Here is an 8,659-nt window from a genome sequence, read left to right on the forward strand (position 1 = left end):
TGTACATGTTTATAGAGAGGCCACAGATATAACAGATCACTTTCTAGTTGTAGCTACACTGAGAGTAAAAGGTAGATGGGATACAAGGAGAATAGAAGCATCAGGGAAGAGAGAGGTGAAGGTTTATAAACTAAAAGAGGAGGCAGTTAGGGTAAGATATAAACAGCTATTGGAGGATAGATGGGCTAATGAGAGCATAGGCAATGGGGTCGAAGAGGTATGGGGTAGGTTTAAAAATGTAGTGTTAGAGTGTTCAGCAGAAGTTTGTGGTTACAGGAAAGTGGGTGCGGGAGGGAAGAGGAGCGATTGGTGGAATGATGATGTAAAGAGAGTAGTAAGGGAGAAAAAGTTAGCATATGAAAAGTTTTTACAAAGTAGAAGTGATGCAAGGAGGGAAGAGTATATGGAGAAAAAGAGAGAGGTTAAGAGAGTGGTGAAGCAATGTAAAAAGAGAGCAAATGAGAGAGTGGGTGAGATGTTATCAACAAATTTTGTTGAAAATAAGAAAAAGTTTTGGAGTGAGATTAACAAGTTAAGAAAGCCTAGAGAACAAATGGATTTGTCAGTTAAAAATAGGAGAGGAGAGTTATTAAATGGAGAGTTAGAGGTATTGGGAAGATGGAGGGAATATTTTGAGGAATTGTTAAATGTTGATGAAGATAGGGAAGCTGTGATTTCGTGTATAGGGCAAGGAGGAATAACATCTTGTAGGAGTGAGGAAGAGCCAGTTGTGAGTGTGGGGGAAGTTCGTGAGGCAGTAGGTAAAATGAAAGGGGGTAAGGCAGCCGGGATTGATGGGATAAAGATAGAAATGTTAAAAGCAGGTGGGGATATAGTTTTGGAGTGGTTGGTGCAATTATTTAATAAATGTATGGAAGAGGGTAAGGTACCTAGGGATTGGCAGAGAGCATGCATAGTTCCTTTGTATAAAGGCAAAGGGGATAAAAGAGAGTGCAAAAATTATAGGGGGATAAGTCTGCTGAGTATACCTGGTAAAGTGTATGGTAGAGTTATTATTGAAAGAATTAAGAGTAAGACGGAGAATAGGATAGCAGATGAACAAGGAGGCTTTAGGAAAGGTAGGGGGTGTGTGGACCAGGTGTTTACAGTGAAACATATAAGTGAACAGTATTTAGATAAGGCTAAAGAGGTCTTTGTGGCATTTATGGATTTGGAAAAGGCGTATGACAGGGTGGATAGGGGGGCAATGTGGCAGATGTTGCAAGTGTATGGTGTAGGAGGTAGGTTACTGAAAGCAGTGAAGAGTTTTTACGAGGATAGTGAGGCTCAAGTTAGAGTATGTAGGAAAGAGGGAAATTATTTCCCAGTAAAAGTAGGCCTTAGACAAGGATGTGTGATGTCACCGTGGTTGTTTAATATATTTATAGATGGGGTTGTAAGAGAAGTAAATGCGAGGGTCTTGGCAAGAGGCGTGGAGTTAAAAGATAAAGAATCACACACAAAGTGGGAGTTGTCACAGCTGCTCTTTGCTGATGACACTGTGCTCTTGGGAGATTCTGAAGAGAAGTTGCAGAGATTGGTGGATGAATTTGGAAGGGTGTGCAAAAGAAGAAAATTAAAGGTGAATACAGGAAAGAGTAAGGTTATGAGGATAACAAAAAGATTAGGTGATGAAAGATTGAATATCAGATTGGAGGGAGAGAGTATGGAGGAGGTGAATGTATTCAGATATTTGGGAGTGGACGTGTCAGCGGATGGGTCTATGAAAGATGAGGTGAATCATAGAATTGATGAGGGGAAAAGAGTGAGTGGTGCACTTAGGAGTCTGTGGAGACAAAGAACTTTGTCCTTGGAGGCAAAGAGGGGAATGTATGAGAGTATAGTTTTACCAACGCTCTTATATGGGTGTGAAGCATGGGTGATGAATGTTGCAGCGAGGAGAAGGCTGGAGGCAGTGGAGATGTCATGTCTGAGGGCAATGTGTGGTGTGAATATAATGCAGAGAATTCGTAGTTTGGAAGTTAGGAGGAGGTGCGGGATTACCAAAACTGTTGTCCAGAGGGCTGAGGAAGGGTTGTTGAGGTGGTTCGGACATGTAGAGAGAATGGAGCGAAACAGAATGACTTCAAGAGTGTATCAGTCTGTAGTGGAAGGAAGGCGGGGTAGGGGTCGGCCTAGGAAAGGTTGGAGAGAGGGGGTAAAGGAGGTTTTGTGTGCGAGGGGCTTGGACTTCCAGCAGGCATGCGTGAGCGTGTTTGATAGGAGTGAATGGAGACAAATGGTTTTTAATACTTGACGTGCTGTTGGAGTGTGAGCAAAGTAACATTTATGAAGGGGTTCAGGGAAACCGGCAGGCCGGACTTGAGTCCTGGAGATGGGAAGTACAGTGCCTGCACTCTGAAGGAGGGGTGTTAATGTTGCAGTTTAAAAACTGTAGTGTAAAGCACCCTTCTGGCAAGACAGTGATGGAGTGAATGATGGTGAAAGTTTTTCTTTTTCGGGCCACCCTGCCTTGGTGGGAATCGGCCAGTGTGATAATAAAATAAAATAAATAAAGATTTCAGTTTCACACTCATGACAAGACGAGTGTAACGTATTAACACGTACCGTTTTCGGTGCCTTTTTTTTTTAGTAAAGAGTATAATAAAAATGTGCCCTCCTGGCTGGTTACTGTACAGTATACCCTTTTTTATTGTAATGTACAGTATACCGTAATATTACACGATCCAACTTTTATGTCTTGCACCACATTCACATACACTGGTGCCCATGGAGCAGGGAGAGAGGACCTAGTAGCAATCAGTGAAGAGGCAGGGCCAGGAGCTATAACTCAACCCCTGCAACCATGAGTACACAAGGATATAATACAAAGGGCAGTGTACACTGCTAGTTCATTGGATTTGTCTTTCCAACCAATGCAGTGTTGTCAGCTGACCCTCAACTGATCACCTTGATAGAACACTGAAGGGTAGACATCAGAATGTTCACAACAATAAGCCACTGAGATGGCCATTTTTTATACCAGGCTGTTAAAAATGAACAAGGAATCCCCTGCCACCAAATGCTGAAATGTCTATCTGTATACAATGCAACATTTAAACCTCACCTATGGTATACTAGATAATGTCCTATACCACACAACAACCTTTGACCACTGCATTCTCTGTCTCAATAAATCTAATTTTCGACTCTTATTTATAACATTACGTATATACACTACAGCAGATACCTCAACATGTGGACCGTATAGACAACCATCCATCTATCCTTTGTCAATGCAGTGTCACCGAAGGTCACCTTGATTCTGCTTGATGGTATCATGTACCTTTTGCACACCAGCTGAGCAACCTTCTCACACAATGCACCTATGACCTGACCTCCCACTGCCCTGTCTTTGCTGCATATAAGGTGACCACTACTTCCTTCACTTGACTCACAAAATCGTAATGACATGATTGCAAACAAACCATACCACAGGAAAGGACTGCACTTGTGGCAAGTGAGTTGTAAAACTCCAGGCAAGCATATAAGCCACTGGGCCAGCTGGCTACAATAAAATTAATCCAACTAGGTATATTTATACATCATAGACAGGTTAGTATAGGCCCCACTGTGACCACATATGCAGGTTTTTACAGATGAATCTCCCACTAGCTTATCCAAAACCAGACCTGTGTTGCAGATGCTGTGTGGAATTTATTCTCACTACTACTACCAACACTGTCCCTCAAAATACAAGCATTTTTATGATTGTGGAAATGCTTGCCAAAAACACCCTACATCCCAGAACAATCATCACTTAGTTCTTCCCTATAGCCTGAGTAGCACCTGACCCAAACCATTATGTATACTGTACTCTGATTTCTTTTTCTCTGTATTGGACTGATAAAAGACCCTGGTAAGTGAAATATTTTTTTGACAAGTGTCCTCATTAATACCTAACTCCAGCACTGTATGACCCTTGTGGGTTTAGTGCTTTTTTTATCACATTGGCCACTTCCCACCGAGGCAGGGTGACCCAAAAAGAAAAAACATTCATCATTCAACACTTTCACCATCGCTCATACATAAACACTCTTTGCAGAGGCGCTCAGATATGACAGCTTAGACGTCCCTCCAAACTGCCAATATCCCAAACCCCTCCTTTAAAGTGCAGGCATTGTACTTCCCACTTCCAGGACTCAAGTCCGGCTAACCGGTTTTCCTGAATCCCTTCACAAAATGTTACCCTGCTCATACTCCAGCAGCTCATCAGGTCCCAAAAACCATTTGTCTCCATTCACTCCTAACATGCTCACGCACGCTTGCTGGAAGTCCGAGCCTCTAGCCCACAAAACCTCCTTTACCCCCTCCCACCAACCTATTCAGGGACAACCCCTACTCCGCCTTCCTTCCCCTACAGATTTATACGCTCTCCAAGTCATTCTACTTTGTTCCATTCTCTCTAAATGACCGAACCATCTCAATAGCCCCTCTTCAGCTCTCTAATACTTTTAATAACTCCACACCTTGTAATTTCCACACTACGAATTCTCTGCATAATATTTACACTACACATTGACATGACATCTTCACTGCCTCCAGCTGCCTCCTTGCTGCAGCATATACAACCCATGCTTCACACTCATATAAGAGTGTTGGCACCACTATACTCTCGTACATTCCCTTCTTTGCCTCCATGGATAATGTTCTTTGTCTCCACAGATACTTTAATGCACCACTCACCTTTTTTCCTTCATCATTTCTTCCATACTCCCTCCCTCCAATGTGATGTCCAATTTTTCTTTATCTAAATCGTTTTATACCCTCATCGACTTATCTATGTTCACTTTCAACTTTCTACCTTTATGCTTAGTTACTATAATATAGCTAGATGAACAAGGGCAATGGGTGTAAACTAGCATGTATGCATTGATCCATTTGTTCTCTAAGAGCATTTCCAATGAGGTATGTTTAGTGGAAAATACACAGTGAAATAAGAGATATCCAATACTTAGTGGGATGAATTGTAAAGGACCTGCCTAGTATGGGCCAACAGGCCTGCTGTTTTTTTTTTTTCAACAAGTCGGCCGTCTCCCACCGAGGCAGGGTGACCCAAAGAGAAAGAAAATCCCCAAAAAGAAAATACTTTCATCATCATTCAACACTTTCACCTCACTCACACATAATCACTGTTTTTGCAGAGGTGCTCAGAATACAACAGTTTAGAAGCATATACGTATAAAGATACACAACATATCCCTCCAAACTGCCAATATCCCAAACCCCTCCTTTAGAGTGCAGGCATTGTACTTCCCATTTCCAGGACTCAAGTCCGGCTATATAAAAATAACCGGTTTCCCTGAATCCCTTCACTAAATATTACCCTGCTCACACTCCAACAGATCGTCAGGTCCCAAATACCATTCGTCTCCATTCACTCCTATCTAACACGCTCACGCACGCTTGCTGGAAGTCCAAGCCCCTCGCCCACAAAACCTCCTTTACCCCCTCCCTCCAACCTTTTCGAGGACGACCCCTACCCCGCCTTCCTTCCCCTACAGATTTATACGCTCTCCATGTCATTCTACTTTGATCCATTCTCTCTAAATGACCAAACCACCTCAACAACCCCTCTTCAGCCCTCTGACTAATACTTTTATTAACTCCACACCTTCTCCTAATTTCCACACTCCGAATTTTCTGCATAATATTTACACCACACATTGCCCTTAGACAGGACATCTCCACTGCCTCCAACCGCCTCCTCGCTGCAGCATTCACAACCCAAGCTTCACACCCATATAAGAGTGTTGGTACTACTATACTTTCATACATTCCCTTCTTTGCCTCCATAGATAACGTTTTTTGTCTCCACATATACCTCAATGCACCACTCACCTTTTTTTCCTTCATCAATTCTATGATTAACCTCATCCTTCATAAATCCATCCGCTGACACGTCAACTCCCAAATATCTGAAAACATTCACTTCTTCCATACTCCTCCTCCCCAATTTGATATCCAATTTTTCTTTATCTAAATCATTTGATACCCTCATCACCTTACTCTTTTCTATGTTCACTTTCAACTTTCTACCTTTACACACACTCCCAAACTCGTCCACTAACCTTTGCAATTTTTCTTTAGAATCTCCCATAAGCACAGTATCATCAGCAAAAAGTAACTGTGTCAATTCCCATTTTGTATTTGATTCCCCATAATTTAATCCCACCCCTCTCCCGAACACCCTAGCATTTACTTCTTTTACAACCCCATCTATAAATATATTAAACAACCATGGTGACATTACACATCCCTGTCTAAGACCTACTTTTACCGGGAAGTAGTCTCCCTCTCTTCTACACACCCTAACCTGAGCCTCACTATCCTCATAAAAACTCTTTACAGCATTTAGTAACTTACCACCTATTCCATATACTTGCAACATCTGCCACATTGCTCCCCTATCCACTCTATCATATGCCTTTTCTAAATCCATAAATGCAATAAAAACTTCCCTACCTTTATCTAAATACTGTTCACATATATGCTTCAATGTAAACACTTGATCTACACATCCCCTACCCACTCTAAAACCTCCTTGCTCATCCGCAATCCTACATTCTGTCTTACCTCTAATTCTTTCAATAATAACCCTACCGTACACTTTTCCTGGTATACTCAGTAAACTTATTCCTCTATAATTTTTACAATCTCTTTTGTCCCCCTTCCCTTTATATAAAGGGACTATACATGCTCTCTGCCAATCCCTAGGTACCTTCCCCTCTTTCATACATTTATTAAACAAAAATACCAACCACTCCAACACTATATCCCCCCCTGCTTTTAACATTTCTGTCATGATCCCATTAGTTCCAGCTGCTTTACCCCCTTTCATTCTACGTAATGCCTCACGCACCTCCCCCACACTCACATCCTGTTCTTCACTTCTAAAAGATGATATACCTCCCTGGCCAGTGCATGAAATTACCGCCTCCCTTTCTTCGTCGACATTTAAAAGTTCCTCAAAGTATTCTCGCCATCTACCCAATACCTTGAGCTCCCCATCTACTGACTCTCCTACTCTGTTTTTAACTGACAAATCCATTCATTCCCTAGGCTTTCTTAACTTGTTTAACTCCAAAATTTTTTCTTATTTTCATTAAAATTTCTTGACAGTGCCTCTCCCACTCTATCATCTGCTCTCCTTTTGCACTCTCTCACCACTCTCTTCACCTTTCTTTTACTCTCCATATACTCTACTCTTCTTATAACACTTCTGCTTTGTAAAAACCTCTCATAAGCTAACTTTTTCTCTTTTATCACACCCTTTACTTCATCATTCCACCAATCACTCCTCTTTCCTCCTGCACCCACCCTCCTATAACCACAAACTTCTGCCCCACATTCTGATACTGAATTTTAAAAAATATTCAAACCCTGTACAACCCCCCCCCCCCCCCCCACTACTCATACTTGCACCAGCCCACCTTTCTGCCAAGCTTATATCTCACCCGAACTTCCTCCTCCCTTAGTTTATACACTTTCACCTCCCTCTTACTTGTTGTTGCCATTTTCCTCTTGTCCCATCTACCTCTTACTCTAACTGTAGCTACAACTAAATAATGATCCGATATATCAGTTGCCCCTCTATAAACGTGTACATCCTGGAGCCTACCCATCAACCTTTTATCCACCAATACATAATCTAACAAACTACTTTCATTACGTGCTATATCATACCTTGTATATTTATTTATCCTCTTTTTCATAAAATATGTATTACTTATTACCAAACCTCTTTCTACACATAGCTCAATTAAAGGCTCCCCATTTTCATTTACCCCTGGCACCCCAAATTTACCTACTACTCCCTCCACAACATTTTTACCCACTTTAGCATTGAAATCCCCAACCACAAGTACTCTCACACTTGGTTCAAAACTCCCCACGCATTCACTCAACATTTCCCAAAATCTCTCTCTCTCCTTTACACTTCTCTCTTCTCCAGGTGCATATAAGCTTATTATAACCCAGTTTTCACATCCAACCTTTATTTTACCCCACAAAATCCTTGAATTAATACATTTATAGTTCCTCTTTTCCTGCCATAGCTTAGCCTTCAACATTATTGCTACTCCTCCTTTAGCTCTAAGTCTGTTTGAATCCCCTGACCTAATCCCATTTATTCCTCTCCACTGAAACTCTTCCACCCCCTTTAGCTTTGTTTCACTTAAAGCCAGGACATCCAGCTTCTTCTCATTCATAACATCCACACTCATCTCTCTTATCATTTGCACAGCATCCACGCACTTTCAGACTTCTCACTTTGACAGTTTTGTTCTTCTTATTCTTTTTAGTAATTATTACAGGAAAAGGCGTTACTAGCCCATTGTTCCCGGCATTTTAGTTGACTTTTACTACACGCATGGCTTACGGAGGAAAGATTCTTATTCCACTTCCCCATGGATATAAAAGGAAAAGTAATAAGACCAAGAACTATTAAGATAAAATCAAAGAAAACTCAGATGAGTGTGTATAAATAAACGTGTACATGTATGTGTAGTGTGACCTAAGTGTAAGTAGAAGTAGCAAGACGTACCTGTAATCTTGCATATTTATGAGACAGACAAAAGACACCAGCAATCCTACCATCATGTAAAACAATTACAGGCTTTCGTTTTACACTCACTTGGCAGGACGGTAGTACCTCCCT

Source organism: Cherax quadricarinatus, unplaced genomic scaffold, assembly GCF_038502225.1.
Source record: "Cherax quadricarinatus isolate ZL_2023a unplaced genomic scaffold, ASM3850222v1 Contig3558, whole genome shotgun sequence".
Classification (NCBI taxonomy): Eukaryota; Metazoa; Arthropoda; class Malacostraca; order Decapoda; family Parastacidae; genus Cherax; species Cherax quadricarinatus.